Here is a 25151-nt window from a genome sequence, read left to right on the forward strand (position 1 = left end):
ATAATTTTAAAAGATTAGTCATAGAAATGGAGGATTGGATCTTAATTTTCCTATATAATTATTTAAATGAAATTCTATTTACATTGGTCTATTTACATGAACTTTTAAAGTACTTCTTAATAAAACTAGATTTATACACAATCAAAGATGATATTTGGCTGTTTTAATTTTCATTTTATGCAATAAAGTTTCTATCAACAGAGCCAAAATGATACTTAAAAGTTATATTGTCACTTTCACAGACTCACTGAGATGTACTTTATATGCAGTACAGTCCATTCATTTGCAGTTTCCATTGAATGGTTTTTAATATATTCACAGATTTGTACAGCTGTTGCTGCAATCTAATTTGAGAACATTTGATTCACCTCCAAAAAAAATCATTTTAGTAGTCATTCCCAACCACCTACTTAGCACTAGGCAATCACAACCTAGTTTCTTTGTCTATAGATTTACCTATTATGGAAGTTTGGACATAAATGGGATTTTACAATATGTTGTTTTTTGGGACTGGCTTATTTCTCTTAGCACAATATTTTCAGGGTTTGTTTACCTATATTATGTATTAGTACTCCATCCATTTTTATTTCTGAATGATATCCAAATGTTTGTGTATATTACATTTTGTTTCTCCATTCATCAGTTAATGGATATTTGGGTCTTTCCCTTTGGCTACTGTGAATAACACTGCTGTGAACATCTGTGTTTTTGTGTGGGTGTCTGTTTTCATTTATCTTTGGTGAAAATGCTGGGTCATATTATAGTTCTATGTTTGACAATTTGACAGCCACATTGGTTTACAAAGTCACTGCACCATTTTATGTCAAATTGGCAATATACAATGTTCCATTTCTCCACATACTTTCCAACAGGCGTTATCTGTTTCTTTGTTTCTTTGTTTTTATTATAATCATCAGACTGGTTGTGAAATTATATATTATTTCAGTTTTGATTTGCATTATTTAAGTGGCTGATTATTCTAGTATTTTTCATTATGTTGGTTATTTGTATCTTTTCTTTAGATAAATGTCTATTTAGATATTCTGCTCATTTTTAATTGATTGATTTCTTATTGAGTTGTGAGATTTCTTTATATATTCTGAATACAGATCTATGATTCCTTATCAGATACCTGATAAGAAATCATATATCTAATAAGATTCCTGATATCTGATATACCAGATATATATACCTGTTATCTGATATGTATACCAGATATCTGATATAAATCATGTATCTGATATATGATATACCAGATATACCATATATCTGATATCTGATATACCATATATATATATACTTGATATCTGATATTTATACCAGACATCTGGTGTAAATCATATATCTGATAAGATTTCCTATGAGATATATGATTTACAAGTATTTTAGCCCATTTTGAGGTGCCCTTCTCACACATCTATTTGTAGTACCATTTGCATGATAGAAGTATTTTTTTTAATCTGTTGATGTCCACCTTATTTATTTATTTCTTGTTACTTATGTTTTTGGTGTTTTAAGAGGAGTTTGCCTAATTAAGGTCACAAAGATTTATTCCTATGCTTTCTTCTAAGAAGTTTATTATACTAGTTCTTACATTATTCTCTGTGATACACTTTAAATTAATTATTGTGTATGATGTAAAAAAGGAATCATACGTCACTCATTGGTCTGTAACTATCCAGTAATTCCATTTGTTGAAAAGGCGATTTTTCTCTGCTTTTTAAACCCTTATAGGAAATCAATTGATCACAAATGTGCTTATGTTTGGACTCATTTCTATTTCATGACTGTGCATACGTATTCTTATGATAGTACCAGAATGTTCTGATTACTGCAGCTCTATATAGAGTTATGAAATAAGAATATGTGCTTCCTCTAATTTTACTCTTGTTTTCCAAGAGTGTTTTGGTTCTTTAGTGTTGTTTATCTTTCAATATGAATTGTAGGATTCACTCATAATTTTCTGCCCAATAAGTAGATGACATTATGAGAAAGGTAGGACAATTTAAGAATTATTCATATTTTAACAATATTGATTATTCCAATCTATAAACATGTGATGTACTTTCATCCTTTTGGATTGATGGTATGAACATTCCACTTCTTTTATTAAATTTATTCTTAAATATTCTGGTCATCACAATGCTGTTATAGGTAGAATTGTATCTTTATTTTATTTTTTGAACATTTCTATGTAGTGTTTAGGAATACAACTGATTTTGTATTTTGATCTTGTATCCTGCAAACTTGGCTGACTTGTATAATTGTTTTTAGTGAATATTTTGGATTTTTTATGTATAATATCAAGGTATCAGGACATAGAGGTGATTTTACTTTCTCCTCAAACTATATAAATTTTACTTTTTATTATTTTGTAATTGCCTTGGAGAGAACTTCTGGAGAACTTCTAGAACTTCTGCAGCATAGAAGAGACAAGGTCAAGTATCTTTGTTCATTCTCTGGGTGAGAGGGAACATTAGGCACTTCACCCATCAGTAAGGTGTGCACTTTAGAATTTGTGCAGATATTTTATGTCAAGGTCAGAAAGTCTGCTTTTATTCTTAGTTTGTGGAGTGTAGTTATCATGAAATAATCATGTGCTTTTTATTCTGTATTTTATTAATATGGTGTGTTACATTGAATGATTTTAGAATGTTAAAGCAATCCCACATCCCTGAGATATATTTCAAATGGTCATGATGTCTAGTACATTATATATATTAATATATCCTGTCTACTTATAGTTTGTTAGAAAATATTGCATTTATAACCTATTCTAATACGAGTCAATATTTTTTAAAATATATCTTTTTGTATTGAGATTAGAACAGCTCAGGACTTATTTCACTTCTATTTTATGAAATAGTTTGTGAAGTGGTGTTAATTCTTTAAATGTTGGTAGAATTAACCATTGGAACCCTCTGAGTCTGCACTTTTCTTTGTTAGTAGTTTTAAATTAGAGCTTCCTAATCAATTTACATGTTTTAAATATATATATATACATATATATATATATACACACACACAAATATTCTATTTTGTTTTGTTATTTGCCACAGTTTGTGTCTTCACAGAATTGATACATTTCATCTAAGTTATTTAATATTTTGGCATATAGGTGTTTACAGTATTTCCTTGCAAACCTTAGTATTTATGTAAGTTTATTAGGAATGTCTTATCTTTTATTCTTCATTTTGTAAGAAGTTCTTCTTTATTGCATTATTTTTATTTACTAAATATTTTCTATTGTAATATTTTAATTATGTTCTTTTTTACTTTATTTAAAATTTATTTTAGCAGTGCTTGTTCTGAGCCTTATAGTAGACATTGTAATTTATTAGTGTCTACCTCTACCTAATTTAATTTCAGCGAGATATAAAATGTTATTCCTACATATCTCTAGCTCATCTTCTTTTTAATTCTCTATTGTAATACATATTAGGTCTATATATTTTACCAACCTCAAAATGCTTTGTTAGAATTGATGTACTATTTAGTTTTATATCCTTTAAATAAGCTGAGAGAAGCAAAACAGGCAAGTGTATATTTAAAATGTTTGTCCTATTAACCTCACATACTGTATTCTGTTCTCTTTACATCTTCTAGTAGTTTTATTTTTATGTCATTTTTTCTACTTTAATTCAGCTTTGCTTTTTTATAGCCTCCTTTGTATGTTATTATCAAACATACATAGGTTTAACAATACAATTATATACATATATTTTACATATACATATTTAAATTCATTGGCAAAAGGGGAGGAAATATGTGATTTTATTCTCTTATTTTTAACTATACAATCATGTTTATTAATGTTTTTATATGTACGAGGATATGAATTACTATCTGGTACCACTTTATTTGTACCTTGAAAATGTGTTTTGGGTTTTTTTGTTGTTGTTGTTTTGTTTTAGTATTTGCTATAAATTAGCTTTACTAGAAACAAATTCTCTCAGTTTCTTTGGTGGGGAATCTCCTCATTACACTTTCTTTAATGACAGTTTTGGAGGATGTAAGCTATTTTGTTGTATGTTTTATTTTTATTTGATTCCAGTGCTTTAAATTTGGCATTTCATTACATTCCAGTGTTCACTGTTTCTAGTGAGAAGTCAATCTGTAACTTATCAAGATCCCCCTTAAGAATTTCTCTTTATGTTTGGTTTTCAACATTTTAAATATAGTAGGCATGTGTGGGTCTCTCTACTTTTGTTCTACTCAGAGTTGGTTGTGATTATTGGAGGTGCAGATTATTTTTTTAATCAAATGGAGAAAGGGTTTTGACATATTTTAAAAATATTTATTGTACCATTTTCTTTCTTCCTATCCTTCTGTTACTTATATGTATATATTCATGAGCTTAATGTTTATTTTTTACTTCTCTCTCCTCCATATTATATAATCTATATTGATTTATCTTCAAGTTCACTGATTTTTTTCTTCTGACAATCCAATTAACTATTGAGTACTTTTGATGAGTTTTTGTATTATTATACCATTTAACTCCAGAATTTCCAATTGTTTTTCATGACATTTACCTCTTTATGAATATTCTCTATTGAATGAGACATTTTCATCATACTTTTCTTCAAAAACTGAAGCCTGCCATGATTTCATCTATAGTTGTGATAGCTGCTTTGAATTTTGTCTTCTAAGTTCAGCACCTGGGCGCCTTAAGACAATTTTCTATTGTTTGCTTTGTCCTTCTGTTATGTCACTTCTTCTTGTTTCTTGGCATGTTTTGTAATTTTTTTGTGGAAAAATTGATATTTTTAGATAACATATTATAGCACCTCTGGATTGGTCTATCAATACTGGTCCTCCCTTTGGGTCTTCTTTGGTTGTTCTCATTTTCATTTCTTTAGCGACTTGGCTTGCCTAGTTCGGTGAAGTCTATTTCCTCTGTCATGCATCACCTGATGTTGCTATTCTGAGAGCTCAGCCTTAGAGCAATGCACAGGTTAACTTGACCCCCTTTCCTCCAAAAGAGCACAGTGGCATTATGGAGGATATTTTTGACTATCTGTTTCTATGATTTCCCTGGTGATGCAGACCCTGGCCTGTGGGGTCCATGTGTTATGTCTGCAGCAAACAAATTCACACAGACTACAGAAATCCTGTGCAGGAAAGGGACAGCACGGCCACTCTCTGAGTGAGAGAGAGGGCCCCAGCATCTGCCTGGACAGGCTTTTATTGTTTTTTTTTGTACATTATATCAAGGATGATCCTCATATACTATGCACAGGTTTGCTTTAGATGGTTACCTTACCTTATACAGAAAACAAAGGAGAGGATGTTGCTAATTACATCAAAGAAGAAGGATACGGCAGATCAAGGGGAAAAGTGGTTGAACTGGTTGCACTCCATACTTGGGAGGTTTAGCACAGACTTTAGGAAATTAAAGACAGGCAGTAAACATTTCTGCCTCAATCCAGGGTGAGGGAGTTTTAGCCAAAGCAAGCAAGCCTCAGAGCAGCCCAGGTACAATGCAGACCTGATTCCCCACAGGAAAACCTATATGTGGGTGTGGGTTCTGTGTGCCAACCTCACTCCTCCTGGCCTTTTCAAGTAGGGGCTGGGCTACATTCCCCGTACCACACAGATAGGTTCCCTATATGCATGGTATGGCTTTACTAGTATCATAACAAAACTTTAGCCTCCGTGAAATAGGAAATGATTGATCTAAGGTTTTCTACAATGCCCTGAGACTTAAACGCTACAAAGTCTAATACCATTAAAGGTTGTTCTCTTTGAAATGATGGTCTTTGAGTCCAGTCCTTGAGAGTTCCTGAGACTCCAGATGGCCCTCCTCATATAGGTCTTGTTCCTGGATTTTTCTCTGTTAAATCTCTAGCTGATTTACCATTTGGAATAGCTGCTGTCATGCAGCTAACAACCTCCCCTTAAAGATTGGTCACTAAAGTATCCACACTCTTTTCCAAATAGAGTCATTTACCTTAGGGAGAACTAAGGAATTTTCTGTTCTTACAGCTTTTATGTTCCCCCTGGGCAGAAACTATGTGCTACTATTCTGGAATTGAAAGTGAAAAAGTGGCCTGGTTTTCTAAGAGTGACATCTAAGCTTTATGAGCAAGGTGCTGGGCTGGGGCAGATTTCTATAATTTTCTACACTCCTCTGCCCCTGCATGGAACCTTTGTCTACAGGCTAGCTCATGTGAGAGTAATCGGAGCCCACTACACTTGACCTGTTCTGCCCCCACCCTATGAGTGGGAGCTGGTTAGAGCTCTAGCAGAATGGAGATTCTCCAACATAGGCCTAGGGGGATGTGAATGCCAGTAGCCTGCCTGCTCTTGGGAAGAGACTGTCTCTCGAAATGCATATTGAGGGAAGAGGGAGGCCATCTTCTCAGCCACTCTGCCTGAAATAGGCTTGCATCATACTGAGCTGGGGAGTGCAGTTTGGAGCTGAAATGTGGTTTTTCTTCCTTACAATGTCTTTTTCTTTCCTTCTGAAAGCATACTTGATTTGTAATTCTTTTTCATCCTTGTCAGCATGTGCTTATTTTCATCTTTATTGTTCATTCAACCCCACTTGATTATAAGCTCAATGAAGGTACAAGATATATATCACTTTTTTCCTCCGTTTATTCACCTTGCAATGAGAGGACATTCAAAATATGAAGGAAGGGATAAAAAGATTTTATTGCTGCTTTCTTCATGGCAGTTGTAATAACCACACAATATTTGTTAATACCTGCAGTGCTCCAGATGGTTAATGGTTTGGGGTTTGAAGCTCTCATTGCTGCTTAGTAAGCAAGAGCTGGCAAAACAAAAGATTACCTGTGCCTTGCACTTCAGTCCCTGCAGTCAATCAAAGTGGGGAGAAAGTCTACCCTTCCATTACACAGGTCAGAAACTGGGAGGTTTTTGATAATGCAATCGCAGCTCTCCCAACTCACTCTGGGCATTCTGGGGCAAGCGTCTGTGTCCTATTTTTCTGTAATGGAAACCTAGCAAATAAGCTAGCAGAATTTCTAAACACGAAGGACTTTTATCAGAAAATGTTCAGGCATTTCATGTCTTCTTTGAATTGTGTTATATAGTCTATCTCCTTGAAAAAGACATAGTGTTCTTGTTTATATTTCTTGCAAAGTTGACATGAGGCAAAGTTTATTGGTTATCTCTGCCTCCCATTAAAAGGAAAAGAGTATTACACATGGTTATTAGAAAATATTTAAAGGTGCTGTTGAGGAGAATAGCTTATTGTAAATATTTGTTTGGTGAGTAAATAACTGAGAAATTTTTGGAAGTGTGAAACTAAAGTGTCTATGACCTTGGAAAATCTTTTTATGTCTCTAGATTTAATGTGTTTCTTTAAAGAGATTTAGTCAGATAATAGTAATATAACATTGATTTATTTGTCGAAAAGTGCTTTCAGTAATTTTTCCTTTTAATTAAAAACATGTAAATTCATGTTTAATCTAGAAAAGCAGATGAAGAATTTTAAAATGACAATGCAAAGAATAAATAAAAAGAATATAAAACTTAAATATGATCTATTTATTCATTTTCTTTTCAAACAAATTTGGATGTACCTGAAAGCTGAGGAAGTAGTTAGCTTTTCTATGTTACTTTTTCATTCTCTCACCCATAGTTATTATAACACATTTTCTGTCCATTGACAATAGAAATGAATGAAATATGAAACCACCTTCCATAAGTGATTTCACCTATATAGTGAATTATCTTAATACATTTTCTTTTAAAAATTACTTGAAGAAACCAATGTTGTCATAGTGCCCAGATGGATATAACCAATTTCTTTTTCTAGATCAGAATTTCTTGACAGCTCCTCACTGTTTAGAGAACACAGATCTTATATCTATTTTCATGATACAGAAGTATTCCCAGACTCAAGCCAGGGTCTCTCCCATGTTTATTTTTTGAGTCCATCTTCACACACTCTCTGGCCGAACCGAATGACTGGTTGGCCCCAGGGCACTCTGTGAACTTTCATCTCATGTCTTCACTCCTGCTCTTCCCTCGGACAAATATTCTCTACCTGGGTCGGTCTGTTCATTTTTTTAGTGATCCACTTAATGCTATCTCCTTTTCATCTTTCTGTGATTTTCTTTGCCATGTTGAGTGAAAGTAATTATTTCTCTTTCATTTGTGTTGCCATAGTTACAGCATGACATTACATTTACATCTCCCCAGTTCCTCTTCTACCCTGTGAGCTTGTTGAGGAAGAGACGGTTTGGTTTTCATGTTTGCATCCCCAGCACCAAGTTCTGTCCCTGACATATTGTAGGTACTATTTTGTGTGTGTGTCATTTTATGGATATAAGGCAATGGTCAGGACATCAAGGCTGAGACAAAGCATGTGTGAATTTAAATCTTAATTCTGCCACCTGATATCTCTGAAATTCAGAAGAGCCATTTAATCTTTCATGGACTCCTTTCCCTTAACTATAAATTAGGATTAATGATACATACTTTGGATGATTGTTGTGAGTATCAGATGAGAAACACTTAGCATGGTGATTAGTACAATGTAGCTGTTTTTCCAAATTAAATTGTTTAACAACAGTGAAATGTCTCCTGGGGAAAAAGACCAAGGGTGGGGTGAGGCTGCGTGTGTTCTCAGGGGTGCTTGTTACTGAGAACAAGCAGCTTCCTAAACACGGTGGCCACCAGGCCCAAAGCCTGCCCATGTCCACAGATCTGGGAGAGTTGCTTATGCACCCATCCAGCTGCTTGCGCAGCTTGTGACACTGGGGAAAACTCATGGCCATCAGCACGTAGGTTCTTTGCCTCAGAGTAAACTGATAAGTAGGGTTGAATTATATTAGGGCTATTATGATGAAAATAAATGATTCTAGACATTAAGTCCATGGATATTTTAGAAAATAGTCCTCAAAGTAAGATTTGATAAATTTATTCCTAATAACTTATTTTAATATAGAATTATTTATAAAAATCAGTGTGACATTTGTTAGAATTGAACAAATATTTTTCAACTATAGGTTTATGATACAGACTCAATGTCTCTTGCTTGAGCAAATTTACAAGTGTTTTAAGAGGCCTTCCTAATCCTAACCTCTCTTCTTAATTATAATAAATAATCCTAATAACAGCTTACCCCTTAGTGTGCCCATTCATTTTGTCAACAAACTTACCTGCCTATCCACCCTTCTGTCTTATACACACTGCTTTTGTCCTCTGACTTCATCATTTCAAGCCACTGCAACTATTTACATGGTGTTTCTTCTTGCTGGGAACCTGCTCAGACATTTCTTTCCCAGGGTAATTACTACTGCTTCTTTACAGCTCAGTTGTCACCTTTTCTAAATGCCTCCCTTGACCTCTAAGTATTCAAAGAATCCTGTGACATCTTTACCATGGCACTTAGGTCTCTAGGTTGACCGCAGCTGTTTATGTATTTCTCACTATTTTTTATGTTCCTCTATTCCAGGAGCCCTGGTTATTCCTTTCTGTAAACCCAGAATCTAGCGCAGTGCTTGTTAAGTGGTAGGTCAAGTGCAGACCTGCATTGTCACCTCTGTGTCCTGAATAATGTTGCTTTGAGGTAACACATTACCTGATTGAGTCCCCAGATTATGTCATATTCTGTAGCTGTCCTTTGACTTATTTTCATTTTTGTTATGGTCACATCAGCTATAATAGCATATTTTCATTTAGAAAGCACACTCACTGAACATTTTGTGTTGAATAGTCTTCTCATCTATCTTTTCTAGACTTCTGATTTTTCAGTCTGTATCATGATATAGACTATTTTTTAAAAGTTAAAAGAATTTGTGGTACATACTGGTGCAACAAAAGATACAATCCTAATAGTGATTCAGAGAGAGAGAGAAAAAATAATGGACTATTTCTACAGAAAACTTAATGTTCTATAATTTTATAAAGTGGGAAAAAACAAAAATTAATGGAGAAAATATTGTTCTGTGGTTCTTACATAGTATTTACTCGTACATTTTTACTTTATTTGAATGTCATCTTTTAAAAGAGGCTACATGTGAAAGCTCACTAAGCATAGTTTACAAGATGTTAAAGTGTCTCTGAACGGTGGGGTGCCTGGCACATCGACCCAGCCTTTCCCCACAGGAACAGAGGCCTCCACAGTGGCTTCGGTCATGACAGGAGTTGTTACTCAGTATGATCACCAGGGCCCTTGAGAGCCCTGGTGATGTATTTCTTTACCAATGGGATGCTTGTAACTAACTTAACCATAACACAGAACAGAGAAGCTAGAAATAGGCTGACCTATGTTTAAAAAGAGACTCTATCATAGAGTAATTATGCCAAAAGAAAGAATATAGTATCTAAAATTTAATATACATTCTTAAAATATGCAGAAACATCTAATGAACAAGATAGTGAATTCGTGAGAACATTGAGTAATATTATTATAACCTAGGATATTCAATACATATAACTAATTCCATAGCAAAAAAAATAATATTCTACTGCAAATGATAGATGCGTAATCTTGAGAATCTCCCATCTTGAAATAATTATCCTTCATTAGTTCTCTGAGAAATCTGTTTGAAGAAAAAATTGACTACCTTGAGTAATTTGCTTAAGAAAGTAAAAAACCTTAGAGAGAGGAATTTGAACTAACCTCTTCTATTGATATTTGACATTCCTATTAACTTGTACTGAGGTCTGTCTACACAGTTGTGAATGCACCTAATGAGGATTTTCATAATGTTACGGTGATCTCTTTGGAAAAACCCACTTAAACTTATTGTATAATCCTGTGATTTTCCATCAGTGTGCCACAACAAGTTTTACAGCGTGTAATACTTTACTATTTAGTCAGAAGCACTGACCTTGTCCTTTATACTGTCAAATAAAAAAATAACAACGGCCAACACAACAATAGCCATCCAGGATGAATGAATCAAAGTTATACCTATGCTTTGTCAGGCAAAAAACATTATTTTGTGTGTGCCACAGAATTATAGCAATTAGTTTATGTGTACCGTGAGATGAAAAGGGTTGAAAATCTTTTGTATAATTTATAAATAAAGATATCTGTTATGAAATTTATAAGATAAGACTTCAGGTTCAACTATTTCCTGGTATTCTTTGTACAAATTCATTTAAAATCAAACTTTTTGTTTCTAATTATTAGGAATTTAAATTAATTTCTAAATTAGAAACATCATTTTTAATTAAGGTATCAAATTCCAATACCACAGAATAATTCTTTAAAAATCTAAACAAAAATATTTACTGATTCCTTTGTATGGCAAAGAAACTTAGCAATTAATTCTTCCTACAATGCACCCATACTTTGCCCTGTGTAAGTTGCACCTACTTTTGGTGCTACTCATGTTAATGCACATGGTTATTTTTCCCTCAAAAATTTGGGCAAAAATATGCATTATACACAGCAAAATACGTACACACACACCACCACGACCATCACCAGCACTTCGCAAAACATTGTTTTCTAAAGGAATTCATTTCTCTCACTTGAGTCTTCTTCTGCTTTCTGTCTTCTGAATCAGCATTCTTTCTGCCCAACATCCAGTAGCTCTTCTCTTCTCTAACCTTCTATTATTCAAAAATAGGCCATAGTAAACTACTCTTTGGCCTTACCCCTGATATGTCACCATGTCTGGATCATATTTTTAGCAGAATTTTATTAAATATTAAGGAAATCATGTTGCAAGTGAACAACTGAAAATGCAATGAGTTTCACTTTTTCATAAAGGGTTTTGTTATCTTTGCCTCAATGATTTTTCTCTCTGTACATATTTTCTCTTTGAATCCTGACATCCAATCATCTTGGTGAAATTTCTATGCTATCTTCTACGTATTTTTTTCCAATTATTCCTCTATGTTTCTTTCCAAGAGCGATAGACTTGTGAAACTTCTCAACTTCTTCAGGTAAAGCAAGTCACCCTGACTTCCCGGACGCAGGCCAGTTCCAGGAGTGCAAAGAAAGGCCTGGCGGCGGACACATCACAGCATAGGCTCAGTAAACACTGTTCTTCTACTAAACAGAATTCCGATGCCACATTTTAGCATGATATTCTCTCACTTTGATTAGTGCTTAATTAAAGCTACACTTCATGAATGTTTTAAAATCATCGCACTGTTTCTATAACCTAATTAATGCCACTACAATTTAGAATGCATTACATTCACAGGTAGAACAACTGGCAATGGTCAGGTAAAACTGCCGTCGTGGGTCTACTCCTTAAGCTTAGTGTCGTTTTACTGCAGCATTTCATAGCCTTACATAAATATTATTTAAAATGATGTCTTCCTGAAATATACAGGCTGGCTAACAATCATACAGTTATATTAAAAGACAGGATTCAATGTTTTGCATTTATCATTATCATGTATTTAAATTTTCAGTAAGTTCATATTTTAACAAAAATGCTGTATTTTTAAACTTTTAGTGGTTTCTTTTAAAATCTGTTTCATATATATAATATATATATAATTATATATAATTTTCCCCTGTGTTAATTCTTATAGGCCACTGTTGATTCCTCTGATGGAGAGAACTGTCAGGGCTGGGGAAGTATACCTCAGAAAGAACCAAGTACAGCCAGACTCACCATGACGTGTATCCAGTCTCAGGGCAGGTATCCCAGCCCTTCTAGTCTCCTTCTCATCATGTGTAAAATGGGGCTAATAATGTTCACCTCAGGATTAGTATGGTTAGGGCTGAGATGATTTGAGTGCAGTGCTCATTTTTGTCAGTCAGTACATGACAATGCACTGCCCTTCCTCACTGTGTCTTCTCCACCCAAATTTTGGTTGTAAGTTTTCACGTTAAAACGTTTCTCTTTGCAAAATATCCCTTTTCTTTTGGATACTTGAAACATATCATTATTTTCAAATGGGCTTTCCCTGCTGTGCTAACAATGTATCAAATGCACAGACTATCACTCCCACTTGGACTTCAAGACAAAGCAGAATTAGCCGCAGGGCCAAGGCTGCGAGCACAAACGGGAGGGAGAGCAGGTTTCCACACACTGTTCCTCTTATTATGGAAGCTGTAGCTGCGTTATGATCTTTGTGGGTGTCGGAGAACTCCTGTGATGTGACACCTACAGCGCCATGCTTGCTTTTTGAGAAAATATTTTCCGAAATTGCATAGAGGTAAAAGTTTTGAGGACTGTTATTTACCTTATTTTGTTCTCAGCAAGACACTTTCATTTTGTAGCCAGGAAATAAAAAGTTAAAAAAAGAGAAAAATGTATGACTTTAGAAAGTAGTAGAACTCATCTGAAATTAATTAGGAATCCATCTTTTAATTTTATATGTATAAATTACTCTTAGGTCCTTAACATATAGCCCTTTTCTATGTGAACATCTTTTTGAGCAATGAATCTTTCAGTAAATACGCAAAACTTATAGCTTTCCTTCTCAAATGCAGTAATATAAAATACACTTATTTCTCATCTACTCCAAAATACCATTTTGGCTTCCAAGTAATTCTAGAATTTAGTCATAGGACATTTCAGTCCAAGTTACTACAGAAAAAATGGTGCCTGCATTGAATGGGTATAACGAGCAACCTTGTATTTTGATTTTTACAATGTTTATTATGTCCTCTCAATTTCATTATATAATAATAGAATAGCAGTTCTGAAGTTTTTAATTTATTGTATTATGCTAGGTTTAAAATATTTAACAATGAAAGCAAAAAGTAAGAATTGATTTATAGGAAAACATAATCAAATCAAAGTAAATCTGAGTAAAAGTCAGAAAATATTTAAGAGCTCATATCCAAGCTCTGGGGATTTTTCTCATTAAAAAAAAATTGAGAACAATTTTATAGACTCAACAGATCAGTCATTGCAGAAGTGAGTAGATAATATCTTCCCCTATCAGAGGAAGATACTTGGAATATGGACTTTCTTGCCTCCTGATCACTCACCACTGTGGAAAAACCGGGCTCTGTTTCTGTCACACGGCTGGAGCTGGTCTCTGCTGCGTGCTTCATTTCGTAAGTCACACCCTCCTGCCTTGGTGTCTCCAGTCTTCCTGTGCCTTCCCATTGCTTCCATGGCTCTGGTTGTTCTTGTTATTGTTCTTGTTGTTGTTGTTCTTGTTATTGATGATATTGCTTTTTCCCACCTGGAAAATACTGTTCAAACTAGTCCCTTGGCTTCCATTCTTAACTCCATTGCTAATCCACTTACTACCCAGGAGATGTATCTGTTTCCTAAATGCAAGCCTGATCAATTTCCTTTCTTGATTAAAAATCTTTACCGACTTCCCCATCAGCTGTTATAACATTCAGATTTCTTAGCATGCTCGGAACACTGTCACAATCTAACCTCTGCCACACCTTCCTGTGATTGTCACAAACAGTGATCCTTCCTGCTACACTGAAATATGCATAAAATTCCCTAGCCACACCCATCAGCTTTCAATTTTTCAAAAGTTTAGTATCTCATTTTTATATATAGTTACTTTTCCTGTAATATAAAGTCCACTGCACCGTTTTTATACCTACGGACACCTATTCAGTTTTCAGTAAATTAGGCATTATTTTGAAAGACTCCTCTGATTCCCTCTACTGAAGAATCTGCCTACAACCGTGCTCTTCTCCTAGCCTTCGTTTAGAGATCTAAACGATTATAACACTACATGCACCATTTGAACAAAAGTTAGGTCTCTTTTGTGTTTCTGACATAATGATGTGAGTAGAATGCAGAAGTATTTCACACATATCATATTCCACTATCTGAGACTGGTTTTGCTGATCGTGCCAGGCAGATTTTCGTACCTCTGTGCATTGTTTCTTTTCCCCGTTGCAAAATAAACCGATACATGAGTCATAACCTCGTGCAGAATTGATAGTGTTATATTATAGTATTACAAGTTATCTTTTTTGAAAATTATTATAGAAAGTGCGTTATATTTTGCACAGATACTTAGTGAAGATTATAAGCATAAGCCTGTATATCTCAGTAAACAAAAAAGTGTGTTTTTTGGCACTTCAGATGTATTTTCCACCCAATCGAATAGTGCAGAACACCAAAAACAGGGTTCAAAACCATAAACAACAAATGATCTGTAGAACCTCTAAAATTGTAGTTACAGTTCCTTGATTCATTTATTGGACAAATATTTTAAACACATCTTTGTTCCAGGTACTCTTATAGGTATTGGGGATATGACGATGAAAATGAAGACCCTGAACTCATAAACTTAAGGTGGTGAGAAAGACAATTCAGGGAGTGAGAACCCTCGCCCTGAAGAAGAGGATGCTTTAGGAAAACTTCTGTTTCTGTAAGGGATCCTTCCGGAACCCACCGATCTTCGGGAGATCTTCCCCTGCTCTCCCTTCAAAGCTCCTGCCATGGGCTCAGTCAGTGCAGCTGATATTCCTGTGCTCCTCCATACCTAACAACAGTTACCCACTCCACACACACAGCCCTGGTTTCCAACTGGCAATGCCTGGGCTCCCTTCCTGAGAGCTGTCTACTGGCAGAGAGACCGCTCCACCCTTGAGCTTAAGAAACCCAAAGTTCCAGGGGTCAGTGCTCTCTGGAAACTGCCATTCACCAATCCTTGGAGGAATTTGTTTCATAAAGAGTATATCTCCTTTCCTTATTTTTTTAAAAATATTTTTAAGTATTTCCTTTTTTATTTATTTTATTTTTTTAAAAAAGATTTTATTTATTTATCTTTAGAGGGGAAAGGAAGGAGAGAGGGAGAGAACTGGCCTGCAACCCAGGCATGTGCCCTGACTGGGAATCGAACTGTGGTTGCTTGGTTCCCAGGCCCGCGCTCAATCCACTGAGCTACACCAGCCAGGTCCCTTCCTTATTAATGCAAAGCTCAGAGACTTGGGCTTTCAGCTAGATTCCAGAGATTCCAGCGTAAACTGGCTTCATCTACTTCCAGTTCCGTCTCTTTACTTTAACCAGAGTCTTCATAGTTCACATTTTTTTGGAAAACATATAGTTAGTCTAGTTCATTTGAAAGTCATTCTGATGATCTTTGTCTTTATTTGGTATATTAAACTTTTCACATTTAAAGAGATTACTGATATAGTTGATATAATAGCTACTATGTTTGTGCTTGCTTTTTGTTTAATTCTTCATTTCTCTCCATTTTCTGCTTTCTCTGCTTTTAATTGGATAATATGTGACTTGATTTTTATCTTTTCTCTACTGACTATACTTCTTTTCAGTGGATTTTAGTTGATCTAGTTTACAACATACATATTTATTAATTTAATTTCACCTTCACATAACACTATACTACTTGACATGTAGTTTACATACATAAGGTATCTAAAAAGGGTATTCCTGAAAGAGTATTCCTAATTCATTGTTCATATTTTTCTGACATTGTGGTGTTTCATTTTACCTCTCCTATGTTATAATCACCCAGTGTATTTTTAGTATCCTTGTTTTAAACAAGGAGATTGATTTAAAACACACACTATTGTGGTTACCAGATAGAAAGGAGGGTGGGAGGAGGGTAACGAGGGGAAAGTGGGTCAAATACATGATGATAGAAGGAGACTGGACTTGACATGATAAGAGAGCAGATGACGCCTCATAGAAATGTGTACTTGAGACTTACATACTGTTATTAACCACTGTAACCCAAGAAATTTAATTTAAAAGTACATTATCTATATTATTAAAGAATATTATATGTATGTATATGTACTCACTTAAATTTATTCATTCTCCAACAGTTTTCCTGTGTAATTTTCTTCATAAAGGAGTTTTACCATTTCTTGCAGGATAGACTTGTTGGCAATGAAATTACTCAGTTTTCATTTATCTGAGAAAGTATATTTAAACTTCATTTTTTCAGGTAAAATTTTACTGGATATAAAATTCTAGGTTGGTGGTAAAATTTTACTGGATATAAAATTCTAGGTTGGTGTTGTGTTTTTTAAAGATTTATTTATTTATTTTTAGAGGGGAAGGGAAGGAGAGAGGGAGAGAAATATCAATGTATGGTTGCTTCTCATGTGCCCCCTGCTGGGAACTGGCCTGCAACCCAGGCATGTGCCCTGACATGGAATTGAACTGTGGTTGTTTGATTTAGCAGGCCCGCACTCAATCCACTGAGCTACACCAGCCAGGACAGTGTTGTGTTTTTGTTCAGTTGGTTTTTGTTTCATCTTTCAACATTTTAAATATTTCAAACCATCTTTTCACTGTCTTCTGATTTGCATGGTTTCTGATGACAAAACCTGTTGTGATTCTCATTTTTATTTCACCATAAGTATTCCTCTTTCTTTCTCTTTTAAAATATGAATTCAAGACTGTCTTTGTCTTTGGTTTTCTGTTTTATACCTATGATATGGCTAGGCATTTGTTGTATTTTTATTAAATTATTTTGACGTTATATGTGTATGTGTGTGTATAAAATAAATACATTAGGTATTTGTTAATTAGTTAAAAAACTACCCACTGTTAATTCAAATATTTCCTTCATTTTATTATCTGTCTTTTCTCCTTCTGGTATTCCAAGTACACATATTTTTGACATTATCCCATAGTTTTAAGATGTTTTTCTATGATTTTCTTCCTTCCCTCCATCCTCTTTGCATTTCAACTTGGTAAAATTATGTTGAAGCAGCTTTCAGTCCATTAATTCTGTCTTTAGTGGTGCTGTCTCCTGATGAGTCCATTAAAGGAATTCATTTTGGTTAAAATGGCTTTGACTTCTATCATTTTATTTCTTACATTTTCTTCCTGTTTACTTACTCATCTATTGTTGAATGTGCCCACCTTATCCATTGGAAACATTCATACATTAATTACAGTTATTTTATTTTATTTTATTTTATTTTTAAATTATAGTTATTTTAAATTACTTCTCTAAAACTTCAATGTGTACAATAGCTGAGATCTGAGCTTCTTTCTAGTGCTCTTTTCTCTTCAAACCTGTTTTTATTTTCCTACCTTTCAGAATGCTTTGTAATTTTTTGTTGAAAACTGAGCATGCATAAAGTAATAGCAACTGGGATAAAAAGACCTTCAGTGTATTTTTGTTAATCTGTCTAGGTATTAGGCTTTGTCTAATGTTTTCGTGGCTCTGTGTACAAGAGGCTTGATATTTCTCTAGTGTCCTCGATGGTGTACACCCTTTTCACTTTGTGCTCCTCTCTAGACATTTTCTCAGGGAGAATTGGAATTGAGCAACTATTTCAGCTCCCATGCACTTTTGTACTGGAGGCTTATAGCTAGGATGCTAAAGTGTAAGGGAGCGAAAGCCCTCTATAACCTTTTGGCTAGATTTCAACCTCGTAAAGTGTCTGTGTCCCAGTGCTGCCCTCATGTGTTCCTACTGGGGTATAACTTCCTTTTTTTCTTTCCCCTCCAGGACTCTACTCTGTTTTTTGGCTATGGAATTTTCACTCGTTCTCATGAAACAATGACCTTTGTTGATAATGTTGCTTCCGTGACTTAGGGGAGACAGAAAGTCTGTAGGAAAAGTAAATTACTTTCCCTGACTAAAATACGGTCTTTGAATTGAGAGGTGGAAATACTCTATCCCTAAGGAGCAGGTTTTAATTATAGAGGAGACTCTTGTTTTATTTCATAATTATTCTTCTCATCCAACTTCCAGGGACACAAAGAACTCTTTATCATATTATTATCATGAAAATTTGGTGGGGTTCATGAAAGAAAAGCCTACACAAGTGTTTTGGGGTCCTTCTGAGTTACAGCCACCAAGAATTTATGTTTCACATGCTAGACCATGGTCGGTCTGTAGCGATTCATCAGTGTTAACATTGAAGAGTTCAAACCAGGTCATGGCTACAGCAGTTTCTAGATCAAGTAAGAAGGTATCAGTTCCTATGTCGCCAAAAGTGCTTGTCTCTTCAGGTTCTGAAGTCATGTTTTACCCTGTGGCCTCTATTCAATGACAGTGCAAGAAAAAAGATTGATTTTCATTTTTTACAGGCTGTTTTTTGTTGTAAGTACAGGAGTGATGACTTCCAAACTCTGTACCTGTTCACTCTTACATCACCACTCTTCTACCAGTGCTTCCTGAGAGCTCAGATAAATCACTTAAAACCAGCTCCTTATCTCATTGTCTGTTTATGGGGGAACTCAGCCTAGGATCACCAGTGAGACAATTCACTAGAGGAACTTCTCTGGCCTACCCTAGATCACTGCTACAACGGAGACAGTAACAAATACGCATCGGGTCATCGTATGCCTTCCTTCTGCCTTTCAGGCAAAACGATCGCTGCCCATAAATTTAAGAGGTTTCTAAATTGAAACAATTTCTCCAAACTAATGCAACTGGTATTCTACACTGGGACCCTTTGCAGAATCTATTTCTATAGAACTTTGTTGAAACTATATATATGAATGATCTGGAATTCTATATACCTTAGCTACCATTTAACTTTGAAAAACCTGATATATTTTTTCTTGTTTGCCTTGAAAGTACAATCCCTCACAGCCTTGCTTTATGCACAAGAAGACTGCTTAGTGAAAATCTAGCCTGGTATTAACACATGATATCCTTCAGATCTTTCCAAACGTGAAATGAAAAGTCTAACTCATTCTTCTTGCGTTTTCTCAAGTTGTACTAAATACAGAGATAAATTAACAAGAGAGTCTAATAAGTACTAGTCACAGGCTACGGCTTCCCGTAGGATCCATGGATGAAAAAAAATAAACAGCTGCCTCCAAACACGCTTGGTTTTGATGATGAGTATAGTCCAGTGAGACAAGCAAGACCGTGCTCTGAGAGCCGAGGCTTGGGGCCAATTCTGCCTTTATGTGAACAGACTCTAGGGTGAGACACCTTGTCCACTCACTGATCGAGTGCTGTTGATCTAAATGATCGCGAAATAGAAATAGATAAAACCTTATGAATGAACTCTCTTGCCTTGGTACTAATTCTGAAAGAAATGACCAAGTTTGAGAAACAAATTTACTTGCTCCAATTCTTGTAAATGTGCATATTAAGATAAACTTGGCCCCTGCTGTGAGCTTGCACCTGGTGTAGCTCACCAGGGTTGCATGGGGGTGTAGGTGAGTTTGCATTTCTGTGCCGTCCTTTAAAAATCCTCATTTTTAAATGTACATTTTTATTACAATCCTGTTCAATACATCTGTGACTTTGAATAAAATGTGACTTTGTAACTCGCCCTTTCGTTGTCCCTTCCATATTCCTCAAAATCATCTTGTTATACATTCTTTAGCCTTTGAGATCGTAACACTTACATTTCAGAACATAGATAAATAAATAAACAAACATTTATTTTTATACATTATATATATTTGAGACAATAACGCAGTGTTTTATCACCAAGATATTGTTGTCCTCTTGCTTACTAGGGAAAAACTAGCATCAGTTTTCCCACAAGCCTTCTTTTGTACTCCATCTCTTCCTTATTGTTAACATAGGCCTCCACTACCCTAAGGTAGCTTAGAACTGTTTTCTCCCTGAGTAAGCTTTCTCTTTTTTACGTTAAAAGGATAAAGGGGGAGAGAAGGCAAAGAATAAAAAGTGTCCCTCAGCTAGAAGGATGATAAGGGAAGTCATTTTTAAATAAATAGCATTTTAGCAGAGTTTTGCTAAAATGTTTCCCACAAAAGACCATTCCAGGGAGTGTAAATAAACAGTTCAAGAGCCAAAGAGGGTGTATAGTTAATACAGCTTTGGAAGCATTAAGGAAATAAAGGTGCCCAAAGCGAAGTGAGATAAAGGAAAGAGAGTGATAGAAGATGATGGCAGTTTGCCAGGTACCAGGTAGAATGGGAATTGCAGGTCAATTGTATGTACACTTATTCTAATAATGGTAGGGGACTTTTAGAGATTTTTGAACTAAAGAATAATATCATTTTAAACAATTCTAGAAGATGTAGCTTGTCAGCAAGACATTATAGTAAACACTAAAACACTTATCATAGCCCATTCTTCTGAAAGTCAAGACCAGAATAAAGGCTTCTGTGCAGGGAATTTATTTGGGATATAATCCAGAAAGCAGAAATGAAGTTCCCCCAAAAGTAGGAAATGTAAGCAAGGAAAATTAATTTAAGGATAAATGGTTGCCACTATTACAAATAACTGGTGCTCCATCTCCCTGGGACTGTGTATGGAGTCTAAGAATGGTGTCTCAGAAAATGTCTGTCTGATAGATAAAAGAAGAAATATTTAACCTTGAGGTCTTACCCGCCCTCTAAGGAAAACTTATGTGGTATTAATTCCTCCCCACGCGTGGCCTGTGAATTTCTTAGTGCGGCGCGGGATCCCACGTGCTCTGGTATCACAAGTCGGAGAAGCCCCTGTATGGGAAAGGAAAACTTTGTCAGCACAAACCGGAGCAAAAGGCGGCAGGTGGTTGTCATACACACGCTGCTGTGGAGACCGTTTCAGAACCAATCACTGAAGTCGTGACTGGCACAAAAGATGGGGCCCAGATGTGCCCTCCTTTACTGGAAATGTAGGCTATGGATCTCCAAATGAAATGTCCTCTGGGCATTCTTCTAGAAGAGAACAGTTCTGCCCTCCCTCCGTTTGATCAATCTTTTTACTATAATCAAAACTTAACAAAAAAAATTTGCATTTGAACCTCTAATAAAATTTATCCTGCAAATAAATAACAAGGATGTTTTTGTTCTTGGTGGAGAAATAACAGAGAGAAAGAGAAATTTTCCAATGTATTTTGTGTTAATTGCATACAAATTGTTACTTTTTAGCATTGAAAATAGTTATATATTAACAGTGCCTCATCTATTTATAGCTTTGCAACTCTATTTTAAATAGAGTTTTAGCAGAAAGATCAGAATATAATGTACATCCTAACTTCTAGTTAGCAATGATAATTTGTAAATGGCGTAACTTGGTATTAGCTCTAAAGTTGTTCTCCAAATGACTGGGTAACACAAGCCGGGGCGTGAGCACAACTATTGTGATAATACTGAACATCTTGCACTGCTAGCTTGTATTTTGCAGAAGAAAAAAGGGCTAATATTGTCTCCTTTTTTTCTGTTGAGTGTCAATGCTGCATTGTATTAAAAGTTCTGGAGACACAGCTGTGAACAAGATAGGTACAAATCCCTGCCCTCACGGAGCTCCCATTCCTCAGGGAAGGTTACTCAGGTGCACCAAGCTAGGAGCGCCTTTTATGGGAGGCTGAATATCATTTCATACCATATATTATACTAAAGCCACCATAAGACACATCATTTTGAAATATTTCTCTCCCTTCAAAGTCCTACTTTGGTACTTTTTTTTGGATATGGGCTGGATTGAGTGACCCTGAAATTGTGGATAAACCACTAAACTTTATGTTTCAATTTGCTGAGCTGCAAAAAAATTGCACTGCACAATTGCTAATGCTTTGTATTGAAAAATTCTTGACTTGATGACTTTGGGGTTGTATGCAGCTGTCCTGAAAGTAAGAATTCAAACTCGACCGCTTATAGACGCATGTAAAATATGGTAGGTTTGGATGGTCTGATTAGACACAAGCAGCTTTCCCTTCTTCCTTCACTTTTTGCCATCCCACTTGGTGAGACATTAGAGAAATTTTGTGTACATGGTTGACAAAATGGCTTTGCCAGATAGAAAGGGGGTGGGATTTGGGGTTGACACGATGTGCTTCTTACCTTCTGCAGTGGGATGGCTTTGCAGAGTGTGTATGTATCTCTGTGCTTTGTAATGTCAGTCAATGCCTTTTTCAATATTATCTACAAAGGGGAAGGAGAGAGGCCAAGGGACATTGGGGCATGTCAGTCTAATGAGCGTTGATTTTGTTTGCATACATTAAAAAAACATGTAATCAGCTCTGGCCAATGTGGCTCAGTAGATTGAGTGCTGGCCTGTGAACCAAAGTGTCACTGGTTCAATTCCCACTCAAGGCACATGCCTAGGTTGCAGTCCAGGATCTGAGTTAGGGGCATGTTAGAAGCAACCGCACATTAATGTTTCTCTCCCTCCATTTCTTCCTCCTTTTCTCTAAAAATAAATAAAAAGCCTTAAAAAGTACAATGGAGGACAATACATATAACTCTTTTGCCTTATGATTCACGTGCAATAACCAGTCCTTTTATGCCACTAACATTTTTAGAGTAGAGCCCTGACTCCATATTGCTGTTCACACCAACTTGAAAGTTCTAAGCTAAACACGTTTCCTTTTGCTGTGTAATCGATTACAGTCTAAGCTTCCACTAGGCTCTGCTTCTTTTTTTTTTTTACATTTTTAGCATTTATTGAAAAAGTCAGTTTATAAGTGGACCCGTGCAGTTCAAACCAGGATGCATCTTTTAATATCTTAGGAAGATATGGAGCTAGAGAGCAAGAGAGCATGAGAACAAACTCATGTCAAAATGTTAACAATGAGTTTAAGTGAAAGTTGTATAAGTTTATTGTCATATTTTTAAGTATTTCTGTACTTCTGAACTTTTTTCAAAATGTAAAGTATGATTTAATTTTTTCTGAAAAATAAAGTTTAATAGGAATACCATAAAAATAGAGGAGACATACAGAATAAAAGCGATGAAGAAACTTCACATGATGGTAATTACTGTTCTTATTTGAATTCTGTTTTAAACAGACTAGTTTAAAATATTGCATAATTGTAGTTATTTGAATATACTACCTGGGTTCTTACGATAGCAAGGAATGGTTAAAGTTCCTTTATTGTTTGTATTTGTTTGTTCACGTCTAATAATGGTGTATAGATTTTGTGATATGTTTTAAAAGTTCTATTTTAAAGAGACATACTGAAAGATTTATAAATAACTTGAGAATTTTCTTAAAAGTTACCTGGGGCAAGAGGGGGTGTAAGATAAACCAGGATAAGATAAACAAGATTGGCCTGGAGTTGATAATTATTGAACCTCAGTGGTTATTACACTGTTCTCTCTACTTTTCTGTGTTTAAAAGTTTAAATGTGAGGAAATGCTATCGAGCAGATTATTTAGCTTAAGTGCCTGCAAAGTGAGGAAGATGTCTAGAATCAGCATCCCCGTATCTTAGTCAGGAGGGAATGAGTAAATGCATCCAAAAACTTTCTCAGCAGCTGACCCTAAACCAGCCCTGAATAAACATTAGCCATTATTTTCAGATTTGTTTTTCTCTTCAAATTTAGGATGAGGCTAATATTTATGAAGAATGTACTTTACCTAAAAACATCAATTTGCTTTACTCAAAGATCCCCCCAGGATCGAGTTACTGCTTCTCTAGGGGAATATCAATCTCAGGAAGAAAAATAAACTTATAGCATAATAAGAAATAATCAGTTATTTAGAGAGAGGAACTATCTTAGCTTTATAATCAATGGGGAAAATGAACAAGTTGTGGAGAAATTGTTATTTAAAACTATTGCTTAGGGAGCTAATTTAGCTTTGAAGAAAAATTGTTGCTGTTATTATTCCTATTAACTGGAATTTTATCTTTGCTTTGCACATTTTGGCCATGAAATCTTAATGCTTAATTTTTGTTTTGTTTATATTGGCTAATCCACAAAATAATATTTTGTAGATTTTATAAAATTTACCAAGCAGTTTATAAGTACATGACTTACTTTCATATTTTAAACCAACCTTTTGAACATATTAAAAATTATCAAAAAATAGAAAATATTTCACAAATCTGCTGAAAAATGATAAATTAATTGTGGAAATTGATGGGATCATATATTAATTTGAGTGATTTTTCATTTTATCACCTCACTATGCAGTTGATCAAATTAGTAACACAGAACAATAGACCACTGTCTTTAAAGTGAGACCATGGGCAATGTTTTTATAGATTATGGCAAATGTACCCATTACTATGTACAATTTATTACTACAAGACATACTACAAAGTCTACAAACAAATCATGATGAATATTATGTTGTGGGGTGCGTACACATATATACATATAGTACAATAATGTCAGATAAGTATTTGTCACTCACTGAATTAGTAAACCACTTTTAAATTTTGTAGAAGTAACTTACACATTCAAACTATGAGTCATTTCTAGCCTCTATATTTGGTAAAAGGGCCATTGTCATTGCCAGAGAGAACTACGTTATTTCATCTCCACACCCAAGGCTCTAAGAGAGTGTCTTATGTAGCATCTAAAAGGTCTGGGTATGCAGAGTTATTTTGGATTTTACAGGAGGTGAGTATGAGAGAATATGTAAATTAGAAGCATGACATATTCCATGGTAGAGATTGAAGTTTAGGACTTCTGG

General features: G+C 35.1%; 1 protein-coding gene across 1 annotated transcript in view; it reads left to right on the top strand.

Moving 5' to 3' along the window:
• The window catches only part of ZNF804A (zinc finger protein 804A), a 274940-nt gene that overhangs the window by 210223 nt on the left and 39566 nt on the right, over positions 1-25151 (top strand). The gene's annotated exons all lie outside the window — the stretch shown is intronic.

The sequence above is a fragment of the Artibeus jamaicensis genome, unplaced genomic scaffold (genome assembly GCF_021234435.1).
Source record: "Artibeus jamaicensis isolate MK-2021 breed Jamaican fruit bat unplaced genomic scaffold, CSHL_Jam_final contig_391, whole genome shotgun sequence".
Classification (NCBI taxonomy): domain Eukaryota; kingdom Metazoa; phylum Chordata; class Mammalia; order Chiroptera; family Phyllostomidae; genus Artibeus; species Artibeus jamaicensis.